The following is a 27277-nucleotide window of genomic DNA, read 5'->3' as shown; positions in this document are numbered from 1 at the left end:
AAATTTTAAGAGATCAATTTGGAAATGGGTTGAAGGAGGCTACTCTATTCCAGGTGAAACACGATGGTTGCTGGAAATAGGACCAGGTAGTGGGGATGGTGGATCAAAAGAGAGGGTAATAGCTGGAGTACAGTTCCAACCAAAAATGAGAAAAAAAGTGTCCTCTTACGTAAGATGGGGCTGTTTTATAAGGGAGTGAGCATGCTGCCCTGAGAGTATTGTGCCATATCTGAAATGTAAAACTAAGTCACTAACCTCTTAGTGTTGGCCTTGCTGGAATGAATGTAGCACTTCTGACTAGGGATGTTTGCTTCCTCTATACACTGCATTTTAGATACTTTGTTCTTTTTTTTTTAATACCAGCTTTAAAAAAACAAAAAAAACAGACTCAGAATGACTCTGTAGGACAGAGCAGAATTGCCCCACAGGGCTTGCGAGGGTGTAATCTTTACGGAAGCAGATTGCCCCATCTTTCTCCTGCAGAGCGGCTACTGGGTTTGAACTGCCAGCCTTTCTGTTAGCAGCCAAGAGCTTTAACCACTGCATCACCAGGACTCCTAATAACAGCTTTATTGAGATATAACTTATATACCATAAAAGTCACCCCTCTAAAGTGTTCATTTTAGTATGTTCACAGTTGTGCAGCCATCACCAATGTCTTAATTTTAGAACATTTTCATTACCCCAAGAAGATACCTCATTAGCAGGCACTCCCCATTCCTTTTTCTCCTAGCCCCTGGAAATCATTGTTCTACTTTATGCCTGTTCTGGGCATTTCATAGAAACAAACTTCTACAATATGTGGTCTTTTGTCACTTTTTCCTTTCACTTAGCATAATTTTTTCAAGGTTCATTGATATTGTGGCATGGATTAGTTCTTCATCCCTTTTTATTGCCAAATAATGTAGTTCATTGTATGGCTGTATTGCGTATTATTTATGCATTTGTCATTTGATAGGTATTTGGGTTATTCCCACTCTTTGGCTATTATGAGTAATGTCACTCTGAACATTTGTATACAAGTGTTTGTGTGGCTGTGTTTCATTCTTCTTTGGTATGTATCTATAGGAGTGACAGATTTGTTTTTTAGTCTCTCCCAAGAATTGACTATTTTAAAAATTGACAGTTTAAAATCAGTTTGTGGTTACAGATCCGTATATATCCTGTACTTGTTAAACTAGGTTTTAATGGAATTCATTAAGTGCTGAAAGATATATATCAGCTATTAAATCATATGTGTATGATTTTACATATCTATTTTTTTTATATTGTTGTTAGGTGCCGTTGAGTTGATTCCAACTCACAGCACCCCATGTGACAGAGTAGAACTGCCCCATAAGGTTTTCTAGGTTGTAATCTCTGCAGGAGCAGGTCTCCAGATCACCTGGTCTTACTCCCTTGGAGTCACTGGGTAGGTTTTCAGGTAGCCGCTAAGCATGTAACCATTGTGCTACTAGGGCTCTTTTAAATGTGTGTGTGTGTGTGTGTTTATATATATACATATAAAGAGAAAGAGAGAGAGAGTTTGGTAGTTGATCTCAGGCTGTCCTTTCAGGGTTTTTCTATTGTGGTTCTATGACCTGTAGACTTCTAGACAGTGGCATATCTTTTATGTCCACCCACAAGCCAAATTTCAACTATTTAAAAATCCATTAAAAGATCACAGCAGCTGTATATACTTTGGAGTGAGTGGTTCATCATTTTGTTTGAAGGTGGCAAATTGTACTCTGCCCATCAGCCTGAGTTTTCCTGATACTTTGTTTGGCCTGTATGTAGGCAGCCACTCTGCCTGCCTTATAGAGCCCTGAACAACCTGGCCTCTGCCCACCTCTGGAACTTCCTCTTCACGTCTCAACTTCTAGATCACAAGACTCCAGCAGTGCTTGACCTTACGGTCCTTAAGCCTGCCAGGACCATTCCTGCCTTGGGGCCTTTATGCCCGCTGCTACCCCTGCCTGTAGTGTTCTCCTGTCTTCCACAGCTGGCTCCCCCATATTATTTATGCCATAACTTAAACTTCGTCACCTGCGAGAGGCCTTCCCTGACCACTTCCTCTGAATCAGTTGCACCAGCCTTGCCCTGACCCTGACTTAATCTTCCAAGCGGCATATGTCACAGTCTTCTTGCTTGTTTGTTGACACATCAGAATGTGCACTTCATGAGCAAAGAGAGTCTACCTGCACTGCTCTGTCCTCAACACCAGAGTAGGATCTGGCAGAAGTTATGTGGATATTTATGGAATGAGTGGAATGAGTGGTAGAGTCCCTCCTCTCCTCCTGAAGTACCTATACCTGGTAGAGCCATTGTTTTTCTGGTGACTCTTCTGTTGGTGATGTTAGGTGCCATGGAGTCGATTTTGACTCATAGCAACCCCATGCGACAGAGTAGAACATTCCAATAGGGTCTTGTCTCAGTTATCTAGTGCTGCTGCAACAGAAATACCACAAGTGGATGGCTTTAACAAAGAGAAATTTATTCTTTCACAGTCTAGGAGGCTAGAAATATGAATTCAGGGTGCCAGGTCCAAGGGAAGGCTCTCTCTCTCTGTTGCTTCTTGGGGAGGTCCTTGTCATCAATCTTCCCTGGTCTAGGAGCTTCTCAGTGCAGGGACCCTGGGTCCAAAGGACGCTTTCCACTCCTGGTTCTTCATTCTTGGTGGCATGAGGTCCCTCTCCTCTCTGCTCACTTCTCTTTTTTATATCTCAAGTGAGATTGACTCAAGATACAACCTAACATTATAGATTGAATCCTGCCTCATTAGCATAGCTGCTCCTAATCCTGCCTTATTAGCATCACAGAGGTGGGATTTACAGCATATAGGAAAATCACATCAGATCACAAAATGGAGGATAACCACACAATACTGGGAATCATGGCCTAGCCAAATTGACACACATTTTGGGGAGACACAGTTCAATCCGTAACAGGTCTTCTAGGCTGTAATCTTTACAGGAACAGATTGCCAGGTCTTTCTCCCATGAAGCCACTGAGTAGGTCTAAATCATCAGCCTTTCAGTTAGCAGCAGAGCACTTACCATTGCACCACCAGGACTCCTGGTAACTTTTCTATGGGTATGGTATCAGAGAGCACTTCAACCCTCATAAAACCAACAAAACAGAACAACAAAGCATAATTCTTATTTTAACCTTTGACTTTTCCCTCTTATCCTTAGAGCTATCATCCTCTGCCTGTACACCACTCTTCTAAGAAAGGATCTACTACGACACTTGGAGTGTTGACTGCTGGAAGAACTAAGGTGGTATTTGCTGTGCTACCATCTGCAAGCAGAAGGTTTGTTTCCTTCCCGATGCTGTATTGTAAGTATACACCGACTTCTCACATATTGACAGGTTAGGTTCTAAAGACCAGGTCGTTATGTGAAAATTGGTGTTTTGCGAAAACGGAGGATGACCACATCAGATCACAAAATGGAGAATGACTGCGTCATTACACAACTGCCAAATTATGTCATCATGTGACTGACAAATTACATGATTATGTAACTGCCAAACCTCTGAGAACTGTGACCCAGCCAAGTTGACACGTAACCACCACAACTAGCGTTACTCTGGCCTTGTACCTCTGCATTTGTTACTGCCACACAACATCCTTAATGTGCAAAATAGTCAGATAGTAGATTTTTTTAATACTGTCATAAATGTGAAATGTTGAATAAGGAGATAGTCGATAAGTGAGGAGCAGGTGTAATTTGCATCAGCTTAAGGTTGGCTGTCTACTAGTTATTCTGCAGCTTCTCTGCTACTTCCCTTGCCAGTGAAGACATTTCATAAATGCCTTACCTCTCTGAGAATTTTTGTCATCACAAGAGTCTTCTGTGAACACAGAGTTAAAACCCTTTAGTTACCAAATTTTTATTTTTTTAATTTTTTTGATGGTATGTGTTTCTAGTATTGGTATGTATGCTTACTAATTGAGCATGTTTAAATTTTGGGTTGGTAATATGGATTTTAAGAAATATGATCTGGGAATATAAGCCCAATGAAGTAAGTGGCACTGTGGTGCCACTGATCTGTGGTATGACAATGTATGTGAGAGATACATAGATAATTTATTGTGGATGCCTTTCCATTAGGTTACATGGGGAACTTCTGGTTTTCCAAATATGACACAGAAAAACCAAAACAAACGCATCGGAGCTCCCTATCACACAGGAAGACCATAATTACGCTTGCAAGCCTTATCTCATAGAAATAACAGAAAAAGAAGCAAAAGTTTACAAAACTAACATATCCAGGAAGCATTACCTAATAGAATGCTCAGCCTGCCCAACAGTGGGGCTCCAATTCTGGTCTGCTGAGCTTCACGTGTTTCAAAACCGACTTACCTTGATGCTAAAAGCCTCAGAACCAGAATAACTAAAGATATAGGCAGTTTAAATCCCCCAGCCACTCCTTGGAAACCCTATGGAGGTATTCTACTCTATTCTATAGGATTGCTATGGCATTCAACAACAGTGGTCCAGAGGCATAAAAAAACACCCATAAAAAGTGGCTGGTAAACTGTTAACCCAATGGTAACTGAAGGGTGAAAGTGATTTCAGGCGTGAGGATGTTGCCTCACTCATTGGATTATTGTCTTAAATGACAGCAAGAGAAGTAGAGATAATATGGAAATTTCCTAACCTCTTTGGATTATTGGAGCCCTGGTGGCATAGTGGTTAAGAGCGCAGCTGCTAACCAAAAGGTCGGCAGTTCAAATCCACCAGCCTGCTCCTTGGAAAGGAGCAGTTCCACTGTGTCCTATCAGAATTGACTTGACGGCAATGGGTTTGGTTTTTTTTTTTTCATATTGCCAAAGAGAGCACTGTCTCGACCATACCTCAGAAAAGTTTGTGACACTAAAAATCTTTCAGGAAATACCAGTCAACCATGCGAAGTAAGTTTGCAACCAGAAAAGTTACTGAAATTATTACTAAAAAAAAAAAAAAAAAATTATTACTAGTAAAGTTTATTCTGGTTTTACGGTTTTTTAAACCCCAAGGCTGTAAAGAGGTGTGGTAGTTATTACCATCCCATCCCCACTGAAAAGGAAGGAAGCTTTCCCTTTGATACCATACAACTCAATTTGATATCTGGACTAATTTGAATTTAATTTCAAGAATTATTTCATTCTTGACAATAATCACACCACTGCCATCGAGTTGATTCCATCATAGCAATCCTGTAGGACAGAGTAAACTGCCCATAGGGTTTCCAAGGAGCACCTGGTGGATTCAAACTGCTGGCCTTCTGGTTAGCAGCTGTGACTCATAACCACTACGCCCCCAGGGTTTCCACAGTATAGATAGCAGCCATATTTTTCATGTAAGAGAGTTTCTCTTCCCTTTGTAAAGCTATGGGCACCACTCATAACTGTACTTATTTTATCATTACTAATCAGCATGGTGTTTACCTGAAAAGGCTTTAGCCCTAAGGCGGATCCGAGGACCATGTAAACCAAAAAACCAAACCAGTTGCCTTCAAGTTGATCCCAACTCATAGTGACTGTATGTGTGTCAGGGTAGAACTGTGCTCCATAATGTTTTCAAGGACTGATTTTTCAGAAGGAGATCATGAGGCCTTTCTTCTGAGGTGCTTCTCGGTGGACCTGAACCTCCATCGCTTTGGTTAGCAGCCAAACATGGTAACCGTTTTCACCACCCAGGGACTCCTAGGGCTATGTAGTACCCTGTTGATTAAAAATACTTTTTTATTATTTTTATTATTTAAGATTCAGCTTTTAAGCATGGCATTCTATAGGCTTGTTTGTCTTCTGTAAAATTCAAAGTAATACTAAAAATGTTGCTCGAATTAGAATTCCTATATTGGGTTGATACTAGGAATGACAACTATTTCCAAATATCTGACCTCTGTGATTTGGAAAAGAATTCATTCATTCAACAAATACTTACTGAATACCTTCTGTGTACCAAGTGCTCTTCTGGGTGTTCTGAATATGGCAGTGAATAGAACAAAACAAATCCCTGCTTTCACGGGGCTTTTAAAAAGCTCCTAAGTATCCTCAGCAAACAAAGGGCAGAAAGGAGCGGCAGAGAACATTGTTCACTGTAGGTGCTCTGGAGAAACCCCCTTCAAGATGGCAGATCGAACGCAGGTAGAAAAGGAAAGAGTTGAAACCTGATTTGGAAAATAATATAACACAATTTTATGACTGTTATGGATTGAATTGTGTCCCCTAAAAATGTGTGTCAACTTGGCTAGACCGTGATTCCCAATATTGTGTGATTGTTCACCATTTTGTGATCTGAGGTGATTTTCCTATGTGTTGTAAATCCTACGTCTATGTTAATGAGGCAGGATTAGAGGCGGTTATGTTAATGAGGCAGGACTCAATCTACAAGATTAGGTTGTGTCTTAAATCAGTCTCTTTTGAGATACAAAAGAGAGAATCCAGCAGAGAGACAGGGGACCTCATACCTCCAAGCAAGAAGAACATGGAGCAGTGTGCATCCTTTGGACCCAGGGTCCGTGTGCTGAGACACTTCTAGACCAGGGGAGGATTGAAGACAAGGACCTTCCCCCAGAGCCAACAGAGAGAGAAAGCCTTCCCCTGGAGCTGGTGCCCTGAATTCAGACTTTTAGCCTCTTAGACTGTGATGGAATAAATTGTTGTTTGTTAAAGCCATCCATTTGTGGTATTTCTGTTATAGCAGCACTAGATAACTAAGACAATGACCATCCACTCTAATTTAATCCCTGCCAAAATTTTGACACTTATCAAACAAACAAAAAGTTACCAGGTTCATGTAACTTCACCTTGGAAAAGAAAATTGCTTTTCAAGTGTGCCATTTTTATACCTGTTTCCGGGTACGCATTAAAAGTGCAAAGTGAAAAAGATAGAGAGCCTTGGCTGTGTTGACTTCCACCTGCCCAACTTCTGCCTCCAACCTCTCCTCCCAGGCACTGCTGTTAGTTTCTAATGCATCCTTCCAGAGTTTCTTTATGCATAAATGAGCAAATATGAATTCTTATTTGTCCCCCTTCATAATCCATTGTACGGATGTACCACAGTTTAAATAGTGACCTATTGATGGACATTTGGTTATGGCCACTCGTTTGCTACTAAACAGTACTGCAATAAATCACTTTATACATAGTTCGTTTTGCATGCATACAATTATATCTGTATAAATTTGCGAAAATAGAATCGTAGGTCATAAGGTACATTTTGATAGCTATCACCAAATTGCCTCCCAAAGGGAGTTTTTCTCATTCACACCCCTACCAGAAACTTGTGAGAGTACCTTTTACCAAGGTCTGAATTTTTGCCCTTGTGGTAGTTTAAATGGTTTCACAAAGTAGCTTTAATTTAGGAATACCATATATTCAGAATTTTTAGCAGCATTTTTTTTTTCAGAATTAAAAGAATAACACGCCTTATTTCAGAATTGAGAGAGTAATATGGCATGTGAGGTTGAAGCCTTTTCATATCAATTCTCTCACTAGATCCTCACTAACTTCCTTGTGGGGAAGCTAGGATTGGTATTGTGCCCATTATTACAGGTGAATAAACGAATTGAGAGCTACAGCTGCTAACCAAAAAGTCGGCATTTCAAATCCATCAGCCACTCTTTGGGAACTCCGTGGGGCAGTTCTACCCTGTCCTTTAGGGTCACTGTGAGTTGGAATCAATTCAACGGCAACAGGTTTGGTTTGTTACTTTTTTAAACTGAGTCAGCTCAGAGCAGTAAAGTTTACAATCAGGGTCACACAACCAACTTAGAAAAGAAATTAGGACTAGAACTCAGCTCTTTTTACTGTACTTGTTGCGGGGGGGGGGGTAATTTTTAAAAAATGACTAATAAAAACCATCTAAGATCTTCTATGTAATTATGTAATTTAAAACAAAATTTGACCTTGTTTAAAATGCTACATTTTTAATACTAGAAAGATACAGGATAAAAGTACTTCCCAATCACATGATGTACTTGGGTGACCTACTATTAAGTATAAAAGGTTTTTCTGTGGTTTGATCCTGTATTATGGATAATCGAAATAGTTCAGTGTGCAAAAAAAAAAGTTAAACAAACAGGTCTAGGACTGCCATCCTCAGAAAGGCCTGCTTGCAAGCCTGGCCCTTGGCTGGCATCTGGGAACTTGGATTTTGGAGGGTTCTCACCATTCTCTGATAAGAGTGGCTCACTGTGCCCAAACTGGTTGTGCAAACAATATGGTTTATGCTGAATACTTGCTTTCTTCCTTGAAGCCTGGAATTACTTTAGTTTTCTTCAGTTTCAACTTGAACTTGCATATGAGCAATTGATGGTCTGTTCCACAATCAGCCCCTGGCCTTGTGCTGATTGGTAATATTGAGCTTTTCCATTGTCTCTTTCCACAGATGTAGTCAATATGATTCCTGTGTATTCCATCCGGCAAGGTCCACATATATAGTCACCATTTATGTTGTTTAAAAAAAGTATTTGCAACAAATAAGTTGTTGATCTTGCAAAATTCTATCGTGGGATCTCTTGTGCCATTTCATTCACCAAGGCCATATTGTCCAACTACTGATCCTTCTTTGTTTTCAACTTTCACATTCCCATTACCAGTAATTACAAATGCATCTGAAATTGATCAAACAAGCAATCAAGATGCATGGGTAAATATTGCAGTCCATAATGTTAAATACATTTAGGATTCAGTACTTTCCCACTAACATTAGAGGTAACATTTAGGCACACCTTTAAAGTTTACTCACTTTTTTTTACCTGTAGCAGGTATCTATGTTGCTTTGAGGACTAAGGTGCTGCACCTGAACCAAGCCATGGTATTTTCAGTTGTCTCATATGCATGTGAAAGCTGGTCAGTGAAGAAGGTAGACCAAAGAAGAATTGATGCCTTTGAAATATGGTGCTGTCAATGAATATTGAATATACCATGGACTGACTGAAGAACAAACATATCTGTCTTGGAAAAAGTATAGCCAGAATGCTCCTTAGAAACGAGGATGGCAAAACTTTATCTCACCTCCTTTGGGCATGTTATCAGGAAAGACCAGTCCACGGGGAAGGACATCATGGTTGATGAAATAGAGGCTCAGCAAAAAAGAGGAAGACCCTCAATGAGATGGATCGACACAGTGGCTGCAACAGTGAGCTCTTACATAGCAATGACTGTAAGGATGGCGCAGGACCAGGCAGTGTTTCATTCTGTTTTATGTAGGCTCACTATGAGTCAGGACTAACTCAACGGCATCTAACAACAACAATATAGCAGGTATATTTGAAAAAAAACAAAACCAAACCCAGTGCTGTCGAGTCAATTCCGATTCATAGCAGCCCTATAGGACAGAGTAGAACTGCCCCATAGAGTTTCCAAGGAGCGCCTGGTAGATTTGAACTGCCGACCCTTTGGTTAGCAGCTGTAGCACTTAACCACTACGCCACCAGGGTTTCCATATTTGAAAAGAAAGACCAAAAAAAAAAAAAAAGCGAATAAATAGATCTTGTGTGTGTTAAGATTTTTTAAACCACTTTTCCTCCTTTGAATATTTAATGCCTTATAAATGATGGAGCTGTAAAATATTAGGGAACAAGCAATAGCTGTTGGAGAATTTATAGGAAATTCAAGCCCAGGGTGTCTTACTCTAGATTAAATTTGAAGAGAAAGCTTAGTACAGTGACAAAGGAAACATCTTGGGCCAGCTGTACTGCCTATATTTGTAGTGGTATTTTAGGATGAACCCCTTCAATTTTGAAATACTTACACTGATGTGGCCATTCATACTTTCCTGTTACCTAAAAAAAAAAAAATATGTACGTAAATGTAACTGTGTTTCTGGCCTGGAATACGGCCAACTCAATGAGTCATCCCCCTGGTCCCCTGAAAAAATTCTCTCCTATGAAGTCAGAATTAGTGACTCATTGTGCTTTAGTAGTATGTTATATTAACTGTGAATTCGTAAGAGAACTAAATCATATGGGATGGCAAGCAACATCCATGACAACATGTAATTCCAATTCCCTTTTACAACTAAGAATCCTATGATTACCTTCGTATTAAAGTTTTTCATCAGAACTCAATAGGGAAAATAATGTAGCCTCTATTTTCAGCTACTAGGGATCTGTGAATTCAGGCCACAACATAGTACCTTTTGAATTATCCTGACTGGAAAAGGATAATTGAAGGAGCCTCTACTGGCAGTGAAGTGGGAAGGGACAGTGTCAGGGTTAAGCAGTAAGTCAACAGTCTAGTGCTGGGAGGAGGCCCTGCTGAGTAAATATCTGCCTGTGTCTCATTGTACCTGTGCCTGAGTCACCTTCATCCTAAGTTACTAGGCAACAGGGTGACTCAGAGACTCTAAACACCTCACTACAATGAAATGTCCATTCTCAGCATTTCCAGGAAATGTCTCACTGGTGGGGTGGGGGGATTGGGGCTAAAAAAAAAAAAAAAAAAAAAAATTTTTTTGTTTTTTTTAGCAGGATAGGCATTCACACAGGCGCTGAGGGTATCAGATGACCTAGAGCTGGTGGCTATGTGTCAGAAGGTGAGGCCAGTTAGGTGCGGCCAGTTAATGTTTGGAAGAAATCACCTCACAGGGCAAACACAGACTGCTGCCTATGTGGTAACAGTAGGGAGGGAGGCTGGAGGGAGAAACAGTGGATTTCTCCCCAGAAGGAGAAGGAACTCCATTGCTCTTAGGAAAAAAAAAAATAGTAGCACATTCCTAGTTGTAAACGGTCTCAGCATAGTGGCTGCGAGGATGGATTCTAGAGCTAACCTGGCTGGGTTCAAATTCTACCTCTGCCACTTGCTGGATTTCCGGGTTTCACTTCCTCATGCCCCAAGTTGGGATGCTGATGGTGCATACGCCATAAGATGGTTGTGCATGTTAACAGGCCTGGCTTTTGGGAAGTGTTAGCTTGCCTTTCACCCCCAGACAACTCCCTAAAAGGTGGAGGAAGAAATTGTGAATGAAGGAAAACCAGAGATAAGTGAGAACTTAAATATGTATATATATATATATATCCTTTTTTTTATTTTTCGGAGACTGCTGATTAAGAAATTGTGATTACACGATTAAGAAACTTCTTCAAGGGGTTTTCACATGACATACTTTGAAAATTGTGTGAAACAGACTACATCAAAATTATGCGGGGGCAGGGCATAACGGCAGGGAGGGGAGCTTGGGGGCTTCTAAATTAATCTGTAATATTGTAGTTCTGAAGCTAGGTATATGAAGTTTTGCATTATTATTTTTTATTCTTTATGTTATATCCCCTTTTATATATATATCTCATAATAAAAAATGCACCTACACAAAATAAACTACAATAAATTGCATGAAATTTTTAGGCCATATAACACATGTAGAGGTGCCTGGGTGGCACAAATGGTTTACACTCACTTGCTAATCTAAAGGTTGGCAGTTCGAACCCACCAAGTGGGTGGAAAAAAGGCGCTGCAATCTGCTCCCGTACAGATTACAGCTAGAAAAACCCAACGGAGCAGTTCTACTCTGTAACATATGGGTCACTGTGAGTCAGAATGTACTCAATGGAAATGAGTTGTTTTTTTTTTTTTAGCACATACAGAAGTCATAATTATGTGGACACATTACTAATTTTTTTTTTTTTTTTAGAAAGGTACCTGAGGTTTTTTGGAGAAAGGTAGGATAACACTGGTATCTTTGAGTATGTGGCTGACACATTCTCCAAGAGCAATTCTAGTGCCTGGGTGCCGAGCACTTGGCTAGTGGCCAGCAGCACTGATAGAGATAAGTCTTGGACTCTGCGCTTCAGCAGCTCCTAACCCAGCACAGCAGAGAGCCCTTTGTAAGCAGCGTACTGTAATACTGTGGGCTGGACTAACTAAATGTATGGGAGCATACCATTAAATTCCAATCTGATCTTGTAAGAGTTCGAACTTCTCTTGCATTTATTTTGTGAAGGGAAAGCAGAGTGGCAGTGAGGATTGGACTAGGCGTAACAGCAGTACCTGGATGATACTTGGTGGTGATTAAAGGCTGCTGTGAAAAGAGTTGAGATGAGAGGATTCGAGGGCCCTGGGTCACTGGGGTTAAAGAGAATAAAGGAAATCAAAACCTTCCTTCTTCCTGAGCTAGTTCTTTGTGAGGAGGGGTTGGAGCAGACTGACAAGTGGTTGTTTTCCAAGGAAGTGGTATGCTATAAAAAGGAGTCCTCATGGCACAGGTGGGGCAGTTCTACTCTGTCCTGTAGGTCGCTGTGAGTCGGAATCGACTCGATGGCACTGGGTTTGGTTTTTTTTGTTTTCATGGCACAGTGGTTAAAGCGCTCAGCTACGAACCCAAAGGTCAGTGGTTTGAACCTCCCAGCCACTCCACGAGAGAAAGATGTGGCAGTCTGCTTCCATAAAGATTTACAGCCTTGGAAGCCTTGTGGGGCAGTTCTACTCTGTCCTGTAGGGTCATTGTGAGCCGGAATCCACTCAACAGCAGTGGCTGAGTACGCTATGAAGTAAACAGAAAGAAAAGGACTAGGGATTGGCTTTCTCAGGGTTATCTCAAGTGCTAGTCATAATAAGCTAATTTTAAATTATTTAGAAACCATGACCGGTGGTATAACATAAGTATATACCATCATTTTATTTAAAAATTCAGAAGAATTCTTTATCACCAAAATAACAGCCTAATGACTTAAGGTTAACTTTTGGCTCCCTACAAGAAGTAAGAAAAAAAAAGCCATCTGCTAACTGTAAAATTCTCTGACTTTCCTTCAAACTATAATACATAGTGCTTCACTGAATTTAGCATTGAAGGTAGATTCCCTGTTTTATATGCTGTGTTACACCTTGAGTAACTTTCTCTTAAGTGTATATTGTTGATTTGGGGGGAAGTACTTTTAAGCTCAGTTCATTTTACAAAGAACCGTTTACATGAATTTAGATTCTCAGTCTTTTGTCAGGAATCTTCATGCTACTTAATGGAAAATTGTACTGATAATTATTCACAAAATATTGCTGAACAAACCTAATTTTTTTTCAGGAACAGAAAAAGTGATAATGTTGCAAATAATTGAAATGAATAAATTTTGATGGGGCTCATTTATTTATGTGTTCCAAATTATATTTGAGACACCCAGTGCCCTCGAGTCGATTCCGACTCATAGTGACCCTATAGGACGGAGTAGAACTGCCCCATTGAGTTTCCAAGGAGCGCCTGGCAGATTCGAACTGCCGACCCTTTGGTTAGCATCCATAGCACTTAACCACTACGCCACCAGGGTTTCCTATTTGAGGTAGGGATGTATTATTTTAATTGCCAACGTTCTAACACATGATCAGCAACTTTTTAGTAGTCCTTTGGTTCAGCTGTGTGTGTCACATCTGGGATTAAACCTGGAATAGTGTGCTTCCTAGAAAAGATTAAATCTAGGATTGCTAATCTGTTACCAGAGAGGTCTAATCTTGTTTGATACTGGAAGTTATCTGCCTTTAAATATTAATGCTTTAATTCTATAAGTTAAAATGTGCAATTTAGATTTCTTGGGATATTTTTGTTTCTCAACTATTTCAGAAAAGACCTTTTTGAAACAACTTTATATTAATTGGTATTAGATTATTTCCTAATTTTGAATCTGCATCCTTATAATGGTCAGTTGGTATAATAAAACATTCTTTATTCTTCTGTCTTCTTTGGAGTTGGCCTCTTAGCTTATCCAGTAACTTTCCATCATTTACCTTGCTTCTGACTAACCATCTCTTGTTCTGGTGGAGATGACTTTTAGTCTTCAACTCAACCTTATGAAATTTTTTCTCTAACTTTAATGCCTTATTTCTTCTGTAATGAATCTGGTGTCAGGAGTCATAAGACTCTTCACTAAGATCTTATTTAATTGGTTTCAGTACTGTTGGGATAAGGGGCTCTACATCAGGCCCTCCAAAACAGTCTCTTTCCTACTCCATTCAGGTGGCTAAGTAGTTGAATGGAACCTAATAGATGTTCCTTATATGAATTTATTTCCCTTCTCATGTGGCCTGTTCTAGCCATGTGATTATCATGAGAAATGAGGTATAATAAAATAAATGCTACAATATGCCAAAGGCCAATCATTTAAAATAGTCCCTTATTTGAGAATGCTAGGGAGGCAGGGTAAAAGAAACTGAGGACCAAGGAGATTTCTTTAATTCTAATCAACTGGCACAGCCATACTTAGAACCTGGGTCTTATTATCCTAAGATGTTACTATGCTGGTTTGACTTATATTTAGTTTGCTTGTGAGATTAGGAAAGACATGTTGGAGACACCACATCTGTTGAATGAACTTTTGTTGTTTATTATCTTTATAAACCTTTATGGACCTGTTACCCATAAATTATTTACATCAAGTTAAATAAAAATACAGAGAAATTTTAAATCTTTGGGGCATATTGATTTCTCAAACTATAGGACCAATCTCCTGGTGATGCTTTAAGCATTAAAAGATTTTACTTAGAGCATCTGACAGTTACTACACTCTACTAGTAAATTACCTTACTCTACTTCTTTTCTTTCTGTTAGAATGGGATTTTTATTTGTCATCTTTAACCATCTTTGGTGAGATCATTAATATATGTCTTATCTTTTTTTATGGAATGATATATTTTTTTGTTTTGTTTTTAATATGGCAGAAAGTCTTAGAAATCTGTAAAATAATGAGATTGTACTATATGAGAAAACTGAAATCTAAAGGAGCTAAATTACCCACTCAGAATTGTTGTGGTTAGCTGCCATTGAGTTGGTTCTAACTCATAGTGACCCCTATGTATAAAAGAACAAAACACTGCCTGGTCCTGTGCCATCCTCACAATCATTCCTATGTTTGAGATTAATGATGGCTTATTTGTGGCCAAACTGAGATTTCTGGCCTCTTGACTTGTAGTACAGGGCCTTGCCATGATACCAGTGGTTTTCAACTTTTTTGGCCATGGAGCCTGGGTTTTAGATGAGATTTTGAGTAATCTCTCCAATATAAAATGTAAAGGAGAGCTTCTCAAATTGGAGATTTGACGATGTGGCCTCCCCAAGACACTGTTCTGTAAGATATTCTTTCTTCCCAAAGTAGTTCACAACACAAATAATGTGGCCCTTCATACAACAAACTAAACATGGTCCAGTTCTACTTTCTCAAGCAGTTCCGTCTCCTTTATCTCAAAGTGAATATAAATGGGAAAGTTGAGCTGACCCAGCTGGGAATCACAGTTATACAGGAAATATCAAGGTCTTCCCAGGTTGACCATGGAACGTTTTTACTGTGTATCAAGAGGAAGCAGTGAGGGAGCTCTGGCTGTGAGGGTGTACTGATCTCCAAGTTTGGTTCTTCTGACATAGCAAGGGCGGTGGTACCCCGTTTCCTCTTCTTTGCTGCAAGAATTCAACGTGAAGCTGTATGTACATACTTTTTGTAGATGCTTTTTCCAAAGAGAGGCAGAATGGCATAGCAGGCCAGAACTGTTGTTGTTAGTTGCTATAGAACTGATTCTGACTGATGGCAACCCTGTGCATGCAGAGTAGAACTTCACTCCATAGGATTTTCAAGGCTATGACCTTTCGGTATGAACTACCAAAGTTTAAATGCTGAGTCAGAACTATCGATGTACCAAATGCTTCCTCCACTATGTTCTGGCTGGTGATCTTGGGCAATTTACTTAAGCTCTCTGTGCTCATCTCTAAGTTGTGGATAATAATATCTACCTCATAGATAAAGGATATATAATATAGGTGAAAATTAAATAAGATGATATAAATAAAATATTTGGAATAGTGTTTGAGCAGTAGTACTATATAAATGATAGCTATAGCTTTATTCTTAAGTCTCAGCAATATAAATTTAAATCATTGATAAAATACAAGCTCAAAAAATTTTTATCAGTTAAAAACATTCCAATCTAGTGTTCTTAGTTAAAATAAAAATATTTTCTTGGCAGGGAGAATATAGTATTGTTGCTGTTAGTTGCCATTGAATCCGCTCCAACTTGTGGCGACGTTATGTACAGGTAGTTCCCGACTTAACAACAGGGTTCCGTTCAAACAATTCTATCATAAGTCAGTTCTGACGTAAGTCGAATACCTTTTTTTTTTTTTTTTAAGTTTTCGTTATTATTGCCTTTTATTATCAGTATCTTTATAAATCCAATCTTTATTTGTCTTTGGGGGTTGGCATGAGAATGATAACATCAGCAAATTATGTCCTAATGTTGTATATAGTACATAATTAACTAATGTTAAGATGTAAAAAATAAAAAGGATGGTCATAAATGTGATTCATCGTAACTCAAATACATCATAAGTTGGGGGCTACCTGTATAACAGAAAGAAACATTGCCCAGTCCTGGGGCATCCTCATGATCATTGGTATGTTCTAGCCCACTGTAGCTATTATGTCAATTGTAGATTGATGAGGCGGGGGGGTCCAAAACCAAAACTAGACCTGTTGCCATGGAGTCAATTCCGACTCATAGCAGCCCTGTAGGACAGAGTAGAACTACCCCATAGTGTTTCCAAGGCTGTAATATTTATGGAAGCAGATTGCCATATCTTTCTCCTGCAGAGCAGCTGGTAGAATAGAACCACCAACCTTATGATTAGCAGCTGAGTGCTTAACCACTACGCCACCAGGGCTCCTTCGATGGGAGGGGGGTAACCATGGTAAATCCCAGTTAGCTTTGCATGATTATGCTGTTGGTAAAATTGTTTAAAGTATATATTAGGAGTAAGTTCAGACATACAATTTGTGACTATTGATATGTGTAGACTTCCACTTGCCCTGTGTAAGTTAGAGGTGCTAGTGGCCTGAACTTAGATAGAGGTGGTAAAGATAAGTAGATAGAATAGACAGGACTTAGGGGAATTGTCAGGGGGCCAGGGAACAGAGTTTGAAGCTGAGGGTTACACCCAAGATTTTATTACCTTGAGTAACCAGGTGGTACAATTTACTGATATGTGAAACAAAGGAGGGAGGTGTATGTCTGGAAGAAGGAAATAAAAAGTGCAATTTTGAACATGAGCTGTGAGTGTCTGCTTTTTTTGTTCTCAGGGTTACGAGCCCTTCAGCTGGAGTTCAGTCTTTTCCCATAAAGACATCCGTCATCAAGCCATGATCCGTTTTGCCATTCTTAAGTATCCTGTTGCCGTAGAATCAATTCTGACTCACAGTGACCATATAGGACAGAGTAGAGCTGCCCCACAGAGTTTCCAAGGAATGGCTAGTGGGTTCCAACTGCTGACTTTTTGTTTAGCTTCCATATCTCTTAACCACTGCACCACCAGGAGTCCGTTCTTAAGTACAGACACACATTAATCATGTCATTTTTGGTCTTGCTCAATACAAACTTTGAAAATGAGCTACTGATATGCTCATTGCTGCAGATGATGCTGTTGAGTGGTTAGTTGCCGTCAAGTCAGTTCCGACTCATGGGGACTCCATGTGTGCAGAGTAGAACTGCTCCATAGGGTTTTCAAGGCTGTGGCTTTTCAGAAGCACGTCGCCAGGCCTGTCTTCCAAGGTGCCTCTGGGTAGGTTTGAACAGACAACCTTTCAGCTAGTAGTCGAGCACTTAACCATTTGCACCACCCAGGACTCCTGCAGATTATGCTACAGGGGATATTTTAGAAGCTAAAAAAAAAAAAAAAGTTTTTTTTTTTTTTATACACACCATTTTGTGACTTGCTTTCTTCACCTAACATATGATGGCATTTTATTGTACACATAAAACATATTTGTAATGTTACAGTCCCATCTTGATGGTCATTGAGGTTCTGTTTTTTTTCAGTCTTGCAAGCCCAGAAGTATGTATCTGCAGTTTCAAAATCCAAACTTCTAAAAACAAGTCTGCCCTTCCTTCCTCCCCTTCTTCTTTCGGAAATCCTGGTAGCATAGTGGTTAAGTGCTATGGCTGCTAACCAGAAGGTCAGCAGTTTGAATCCATCAGGCACTCCTTGGAAACCCTATGCGGCAGTTCTCCTCTATCCTGTAGGGTCACTATGAGTCAGAATTGACTGAACGGCAATAGATTTGTTTTGTTTTGGTTTTTTTTTAGAGACACCTTAGAAGAAAGGCTTAGCAATCTACTTCTGAAAAATTAACCATTGAAAACCATGGAGCACAGCTCTATTCTGACACGCATAGTATTGTCATGAGTCAAAATCGACTCAATGGCAACTGATCTTTTTTTTTTTTTTGTATCTCCAGAGCAGTGCCTAGTACGTAGTAAACACTAAGAATTGCTGAATGAAAATTTATCTTTGTATTTTTACGTGGAAAGTCAAAACATGCTTATTTATTATTTCAATACAGAAAGGTAGAAACTAAAGTTCCATGTAATGTCACCTTGCAGTAACCCTGTAACTTATTTACACATAATACATAATTTTCCCCCATAATAAAAAATCATGCTATGCATACCATTTTGTAACTTGCTTTCTTCACCTAACATTATATGATGGCATTTTACTGTACACATAAAACATATTTATGTTACTAGTCCCATCTTGATGGTCATGGAGGTTCTGGTTTTTTTTTTTCAGTCTTGCAAGTCTGGAAGTATGTATTTGCAATTTCAAAATCCAAACTTCTAAAAACAAAAGTCTGCCCTTCCTCCCTCCCTCCCTCCCTCCCTCCCTTTCTTCCTCTCTTCTTCTCTCCCTTCATCCCCTCTTCCTTTCCCCCCTCCCAGAGACAAAAGGACAAGTAGTATATGATCCTACTTAAATGAAATATCTAGAATAGACAAATGCATAGAGACAGAAAGTAGAATAGTGGCTACCAGGTGAGATGGGTGGGCGGGTGGGGTGGTTTAATACGGAGTTATTGCCTAGTGGGCAGAGTCTCTATTAGGGGTGATGAAAAACTTCTGGAAATAGTGATGGTGGTTGTATAGCACTGTGAACACAATTAATGTCACTGAATTGTACACTTAAGATAATTAAAATGGCAAATTTCATGTTAAGTATTTTATCACAATAAAAAGAAAAAAAAATCAACAACAAAAAGGCTATGCTGATGGTTTAGAGACACCTGTTGTTGTTATTAGGTGCCATTGAGATGGTTCTGACTCTTAGTGACCCTACGCACAACAGAACAAAACACTGCCCAGCCCTTTGCCATCCTCAGAATTGTTGCTATGCTTGAGCCCATTATTGCAGCGTCTGTGTCAATCCATTTTGTTGAGGGTCTTCCTCTTTTTCGCTGACTGTCTGCTTTACCAAGCATGATGTTCTTCTCCAGGGACTGATCCCTCCTGATAACATGTCCAAGTACGTGAGATGTAGTCTCAACATCCTTGCTTCTAAGGAGCATTCCAGTTGTACTTCTTCCAAGACAGATTTGTTTGTTCTCTTCACAGTCCATGGTATAATCAAAATTCTTTGCCAACACCACAATTCAAAGGCATCAATCCTTCTTCGGTCTTATTCATTGTCCAGCTTTCACATGCATATGAGGCAATTGAAAAAACCATGGCTTGGGTCAGGCACACCTTAGTCCTCAAGGTGACATGCTTTTCAATTTAAAAGAGGTCTTTCGCAGCCAATTTGCCCAATTCAATGTGTCTTTTGATTTCTCCACTGCTGCTTACATGGGTATTGATTGTGGATCCGAGAAAAATGAAATCCTTGACAACCTCAATCTTTTCTCTGTTTATCATGATGTTGCTTATTGGTCCGGTTGTGAGGATTTTTGTTTTATGTTGAGGTGTACTCTATACTGAAGGCTTTGGTCTTTGATCTTCATCAGTAAGTGCTTCAAGTCCTCTTCAATTTCATCAAGCAAGGTTGTGTCATCTGCATAACGCAGGTTGTTGATGAGCCTTCCTCCAATCCTGATGCCCCATTCCTCTCCATATAGTCCAGCTTCTTGGATTATTTGCTCAGCATACAGATTGAATAGGTATGGTGAAAGGATGCAACACTGACGCACACCTTTGCAGACTTTGAACTACGCAGTATCTCCGTGACCTGTTCGAATGACTGCCTGTTGATCCATGTACAGATTCCTCATGAGCACAATTAAGTGTTCTGGAATTCCCATTCTCTGCAACGTTATCCATAATTTGTTATGATCCACACAATCGAATGCCTTAGCGTAGTCAATAAAGCACAGGTAAATATCCTTCTGGTATTCCCTGCTTTCAGCCAAGATCCATCTGACATCAGCAATGAGATCCTTGGTTCTACATCCTCTTCTAAATCAGCTTGAATTTCTGGCAGTTTGCTGTCAATATACTGCTGCAGCCACTTTTGAATGATCTTCAGCAAAATTTTGCTTGTATGTGATATTAATGATATTGTTCAATAATTTCCATATTCACTTTGATCACCTTTCTTGGGAATAGGCATAAATATGGATCTCTTCCAGTCTGTTGGCCAGTTAGCTGTCTTCCAAATTTCTTGGCACAGACAAGGGAACACTTCCAGTGCTGCATTCATTTCTTGAAACATCTCAATTGGTATTCCGTCAATTCCTGGAGCCTTGTTTTTCACCAGTGCCTTCAGCACAGCTTGGACTTCCTCCTTCAGTACCATAGGTTCCTGATCATACGTTACCTCCTGAAATGGTTGACCTTTCGACCAGTTCTTTTCGGTGTGGTGACTCTGTATATTCTTTCCATCTTCTTTTGATGCTTCCTGTGTTGTTTAATATTTTCCCTTTAGAATCCTTCAGTATAGAACCCTTCAGTATTGCATCTCAAGGCTTGAATTTTTTTTTTCTTCAGTTCTTTCAGCTTGAGAAATTCCAAGTGTGTTTTTCCTCTTGGTTTTCTATCTCCAGCTTTTTGCATGTGTCATCATAATACTTTGTCTTCTCGAGCCACCGTTTGACACGTAGACATGAGTTTCTAATGCTTTTAATTTTAACTGTAAGTGTAACACATTTATAGTGAAAAATTTTTAAATGTGAACTATATAGAAATGTAGGAAGGAAAAAAAATCTCATATTCTAGCACTAGGGCTGTTTTTAATATTTTAGTGAAACTTGTGACTTTTCTCTACATGCATTTTTGTATACCTGAACTTGTACAAAAACACAACACCTTTTTAAAAATGGAAGCACATTTTCCCTGTTAGCTCTGTCAAAGTTTTTGTAGTTAAGACAGATTGATTTTAACTATAAGAATGATTACTGTAGAAAATTAGAAAATGTAATGCAAACTAAAGAAAGAATAAAAATCACCCATAAATTTTTCATGGAGTGTTAATCTTTGGTATATTTCCTGCCAGACTTTTTTCTAGGGATATGTAATATTTTTACAGTGTTGAAATCAATTTGCAATTTCTTGGTAGATCCCACCACAAGCATGAACCTCTGATATTCTTTTGGTGTGTTTATTACCTTGGTCTTTTTCTTTTTTTTAATGTGTACATTTCCTTTTTTATGAAAATAGAAATATGATTTTGTTTTTTAAACCATAAGTTTAATCTATTTCATGGATACTATAGTCTCCTACTGTAGATAATTTAGGTTGTTTTGCTGTCTCACTCTTAGGACTCTTGTTTTTGGATGTTTTTTTCTGTCCTTTAAGACTAGTCCCAAAATAAATTCAAAGAGGTGGAGTTACTATGCCAAGAGTTACAAGCATTTTTAAAGCTCATCTTATATTTAAAAAGAGAGAGAGAGATTGTCAAAAGAACTGTACCAATTTATGATCCTACCAGCAATTCATTGCATTTTTTATGTTCCTATTTCGATTACAGCTTAAATTGCAGTTTGAAGGGCTTTGTTTCAAGGTAACTTTCCAAAGTTCTTAGCCATGAATTACAATAGGCCAGAAGCTTGTGTGTTAATTTGCCAGTGAGACATTCTTTAGGAGGTTCTTGTTGTCAGTTACTAGGTTTGTCAGAGGAGGTGTATATTCTAGGAGAAATCAGCTCCAAATAGAAAACAAGGAAATGCCTTCTGGCGATGAGACCAATCCACGGCAATGTGATCTTCTATTTCTGTTTCCTTTCCTGAATGTTCTCCCCTAATCACAGCAGAAATTATTCTCTGTACTTCGTCTCTCCCCATGTTTTCCCATTGACGTTTGAGGGTAGAATTCAAGAGTTAATTTCCTGAAGCCACCCGCCCTTCCTGCAAAGAATATGAGATGGAAAAGCTGACTTAAGGACCAAAGAAGGATGAGAGCCAAGTGAAAACCCTGATTAAATAATCATAATGTATTTTGTATGTTATTTATATAAAATTTGTTTATATATTTGTTATAGTTCACCCACGCGCTCTCTGTCTCTCTCTCTTTCTATTTGTTTTGTTGTTGTCCTTGCCATGGAGTTGGCTCAGACTCATGGCGACCTTATGTCTAACAGAACAAAACATTGACTGGTCCTGTGCCATCCTCACAATTGTTGGTATGTGTGAGCCCATTGTTGCAACTATTGTTTCAGTCCATCTCCTTGAGGGTTTCCCTCATTTTCGCTGATCCTCTACTTCACCGAGCATGATGTTCTTTTCTAGCGAGTGATCTTTCCTGATGACGTGTTCAAAGTAAGCGAAATCAAGTCTTGCCATCTGCACTTCTAAGGAATATTCTGGCTGTACTTCTTCCAAGACTGATTTGTTCTTCTGGCAGTCCATTTGTTTACTTACATATAATAACTAACAATTCATGCTAAACAGAATATCTGACTTTTTTCCCAGGGGCTGAATTAATTTTAATTGGTCGTTGTGTTTGCTCTTGCTTCAGTAGAAATGTTTCAGTGTAGCTTGTCTCCAGACTGTCAATATTACCTTGCTGTGTCCTGTACCCACTGTCAATCTCTACTGCAGTCTAGTTTTCCATCCAGATATTCAGGGCTGTCCTGCTTTTGATAGCAGGGTGGATGCTCACCCCAGTGCCTCCCTGCACGCCTCAAGCGGTAAGCCACACTTCTTTCTTTGACCTCCTAAGAACCATTTAAGCACATCTCTGATGTCTATCTTTACTTTTCCTGTTTTCTTTGTCATTTAAGGCTTCATTGCAAAAACTCTTACTGTTGCTCTGCTTTCCCCTTTTTCCAAACTTATTTCCTTGTTTTCTGTACTATCTGCAAGAGTGACGGCTTGGGTAAATTGAAATTAAATTTCTCATGGCATTCCTAAAAGAAAAATAAGAGCTGCGTATCCTGTTCTAGAATTTTGCCGAAGGGAAACGGGCATCTGGCTAGGGATTGCTACATAACAGATGATGCGCTAGTATATACTCTGTGATCTTTATTATCCCAACAGCCATCTATGTTTTGTGGTGGAGTGGTAAAGCTCAGTACAGTGCTAGCCAGGAGACATTTAGTAGAAGATATATTTGTTTATTAGAAACTTTGCAACTTTGTGAACCAGTGCAAAGAAAAAGCAAAAAACCAGACCCGTTGCTATGGAGTCAATTCCGGCTCGTAGTGACCCTATAAGACAAAGTAGAGCTGCCCCATTGGGTTTCCATGGCTGTAATCTTTACAGAAGCAGACTGTCACATCTTTTTCCCACACAGCAGCTGGTTAGTAGCCGAGCACTTAACCACTGTGCCACCAGGGCTCCTTGTGAAGCAGTGCACTAGTCACAAATGGGAAACAAAGAACTTGAGTGAGCTGTCCTTTTTTTTGCGAGGGAAATGCTTCCTTCTCTGAAGGTGCCTCGACCAGTTGCTCTGGAGCAAAGAACAGGGATTTAGCTCTGTAGAAGCTCATTTTCCCTCAGGTGGACCGTATGTGAATTGGCAATCATTCTCAATATCCTTACACTTTGTTGATGTTGTCGGCTGCCGTTGAGTTGGCCCCCAACTCATGGTGACCCCACATTCAATGGAATTGGACTGTTTTGATCCCTAGGATTTTCAGTGCCTGATTTTCAGAAATAGATGATCAGGCCTTCCCTCCTAGTCCATCTTAGTCTGAACGTTCTCCTGAAACTTGCTTAACATCACAGCAACACACAAGCCTCCGCTGACAGATGGATGTGGCTATACTTCAGGTGCATTGGCTAGGAATTGAACTGTGGTCTCCCACATAGTAGGGAAGATTTCCAACACTGCCCTCATCCTTACACTTAGTTGCTTATATTTAAGTACTATGGCGTAAAAACCAGATTTCTGTATTTCCTTCAAATGAAAAAAAAAATTTTTTTTAATATACAGACTTTCTGATGAAAATTATGGAAAGGGACACTTTGTGATTTTTTTTCCTGCTTTTTCTTAATTGATTAGGATAAATGAAAAAATTTTACAAAATATTTAAGAAATGTTTTTTAGGTCTATTTCAGATACCAATATAATAATTGTATTCTTTAAGATTATCAATGTTGATAAAAATGGCATTCCGTTAAATTCAGGATTTTAATTTCTTAATTCTTATTCTTAATATTATTATATTATAACTTCTTAATTCTTTTTAATTGATAGCATATTCTCTTGCTTTCTCTTCCCTAGCTATATCTGCCATTCTTTCAATAAACTGTTGGATTTGAATTGGGGAAGCTGGGTTGCTCTTCATAGACCCAAATTTGGAGAACATAAATCATCATTATTAGGTTATTTGCAGAAAACAATCTATGAAACCTAGATTGGAAGCATTAGTTGAATAAGTGCTCTTAAGAGACAAAGGGTGTATTTAAATTACAACCTGCAGTTTAAATTCGGGGAGTAACTGGAGCCAAATACAATGACCTTAACTGCTTTTGAGAAGTTGTTGCTTTATATAGTCTCATACCATTTGAAAGCAATGGTTTCTTCTCCCAGTCATGCAAAAGCAGCTCTGAAAAATATACTGCCCTACATTTTTTAATAGAAGCTGAAAATAGCATGTACCAAATATGAGTTGTCTACATTCTTCCTCTGGTCCCTAGGTGGTGCAAACAGTTTGCACTTGACTACTAGCCTAAAGGTTGGGGGTTTGAACTCACCCAGCAGTATCGCAGAATAGGTCTGAAAAGGTTTGCTTCCGTAAAGATTGTTGTTTGTTTTTAGGTGCCGTTGAGTCAATTCCAAATCATTGTGACCTTATGTACAACAGAGCAAAACACTGCCTGGTCCTGCGCTATCTTCACAGTTGTTTTTATGCTTGAGCCCATTGTTGTCATTGTGTCAATCCATCTCGTTGAGGGTCTCCCTCCTTTTCGTTGACTCTGCCTTACCAAGCATGATGTCCTTCTCCAAGGACTGGTCCCTCCTGATAACCTGTCCAAAGTAGGTGAGATGAAGTCTTGCCATCCTTGCTTCTAAGGAGCATTCTGGCTATACTTCTTCCAAGACAGGTTGCTTCATTTTTCTGACAGTCCATGGCATAGTCAGTATTCTTCACCAATACCATCATTCAAAGGCTTCAAAATCTGTAAAGATTACAACGAAGAAAACCCTATGGAGCAGTTCTACTCTGTAACATATGGGGTCGCCATGAGTCAGAATTTACTGGACAGCAACTAATAACAACAACATTCTTTATTACTTCATTTGTGGAGCATTTTTGTGGTTGGCATAAGAGAATGAGAAAAGTAGAATTTACAGACTTTTCTACTCCTTCCACGGTCTCTTCCCTTTCCTATCTTTTCCTTTCCTTATAGTGAAAACTGTCCTCTACCTTGAGGAACCCAGGAATTTCAGACATGAGTTGTCTAGCCTTCATGCGCCTCACTCACCTTTGCCCTTAGCCAAGGTCTGCACAAGACCACACCTAAATCACAACAGCAGATGAGACTTAAGGAACAGGTTCTAGAATCTTCGTTCCTTCTTAATTTTTCAGTGTTAAAGTTTTGCTACTAGGAAGTACTCCCCTAAACTCTCAGGCCATATGAAACTATCTCTTGTGTTTGTTTTATTGGCATGGAGAACTAAGCCCAAATGTGATAACCAGTAACCTTTTCTATTTTAACTAAATATCAAAATTTCTAATTCTGGATCTTAGACCACTGCAAGGAAATTGTATTAAAAGTGTACGTAGGCGTCATTTCTACAGAAGCACTGGGGATTGAGTGAACTTCCTGTTCTTAGGCATGTACCCACTGTTACAGCCATGAAATGTACTAATCGCAAACGCCTGGTTATATGTTGTTTTTCTCCTGCTTCGCCTCCACACTAGAGTAGGATTATGCAAATCATTTCTATATATTCAAGGATTATATAACTCATTTCTATAGATTCTTGTTTAAAGGTAATTTTATTTAAATCTCAAAACATTCTTTTCCAATGCTCTAGTAAAGAGAAAGTGAGGTTTCAAGAAGTCGTTTGCAGAGGTTTTTGAAATAGTATGAAATATACATACCCTTTGGTGACCATGGAAACCCTGGCAGCATAGCGCTTAAGAGCTATGGCTGCTAACCAAAAAGGTCGGCAGTTCGAATCCACCAGGCGCTCCTTGGAAACCATATGGGGCAGTTCTACTCTGTCCTGTAGGGTCGCTATGAGTCGGAATCAACTCGATGGCAATGGGTTTGGTTTTTTTTTGGTTGGTCATCCTGTGGTAGAGGAAGAAACTAATAGGTGGATTTCTAAAATAATCTGAATGGCATTGGATCTTAGGGACCTTTATTAAAGTAGATAATTATGAAATTATTTTTTTGGCTTTGGGTTAATCTTTTTTTAACATTTTTTTTTTGTACTTAGATGAAGGTTTACAGAACAAACTAGTTTCTCATTAAACAGTATATATATTGTTTTATGACTTTGGTTAACAACCGTACAACATGTCAATACTCTGCCTTCTCGAACTTGGGTCCCTTTTACCAGCTTTCCTGTTCCCTTCTGCTTTCTAGTCCTTTGCCCCTGGGCAGGTGTGCCCCTTCAGCCTTGTTTTATGAGCCTGTCTAATCTTTGGCTGAAGGGAAAACATCGGGAGTGACTTCATTACTGAGCTAAAAGGGTGTCTGGGGGCCACACACTTGGGGTTTCTCCAGTCTCTGTCAGACCAATAAGTCTGGTCTTTTTTTGTGGGTTAGAATTTTGTTCTACATTTTCCCCCAGGTCTGTCTGGAACCCTCTATTGTGATCCCTGTCAGAGCAGTCAGTCGTGGTAGTCAGGCACCACCTAGTTGTACTGAACTCAGTCTGGTGGAGGCTGTGCTAGATGTGGTCTGTTAGTCCTCTGGACTAATCTTTCCCTTGTATCTTTAGTTTTTCTTCATTCTCCCTTGCTCCTGAAGGGCTGAGACTAGTGTTGTATCTTAGATGGCCACTCACAGGCTTTTAAGACCCCAGATGCTACTCACCAAAATAGAATGTAGAACATTTTCTGTATAAACTATGTTATATGCCAGTTGAGCTAGATGTTCCCCAAGACCATGGACCCCACAGCCCTCAGCCCAGCAATTCTGTCCCTCAGGGGGTTTGGATGTGTCTATGGAG

General features: G+C 39.4%; 1 protein-coding gene across 6 annotated transcripts in view; it reads left to right on the top strand.

Annotated features, from left to right (window-relative positions):
* SGMS2 (sphingomyelin synthase 2) overlaps positions 1-27277 on the top strand; it is a 106155-nt gene that overhangs the window by 40321 nt on the left and 38557 nt on the right. For 5 of the 6 annotated variants that reach the window (XM_049885565.1, XM_049885569.1, XM_049885566.1 and 2 more), the window contains one exon: positions 3174-3318. The gene's annotated coding sequence lies outside the window, so the exon portion shown is untranslated. The remainder of the gene's footprint in view (positions 1-3173; positions 3319-27277) is intronic. The other variant, XM_049885570.1, reaches the window with a different exon arrangement.

This window comes from Elephas maximus, chromosome 5, assembly GCF_024166365.1.
Source record: "Elephas maximus indicus isolate mEleMax1 chromosome 5, mEleMax1 primary haplotype, whole genome shotgun sequence".
In the NCBI taxonomy this organism is placed as follows: domain Eukaryota; kingdom Metazoa; phylum Chordata; class Mammalia; order Proboscidea; family Elephantidae; genus Elephas; species Elephas maximus.
This window is presented reverse-complemented; position numbering and strand designations above follow the sequence as displayed.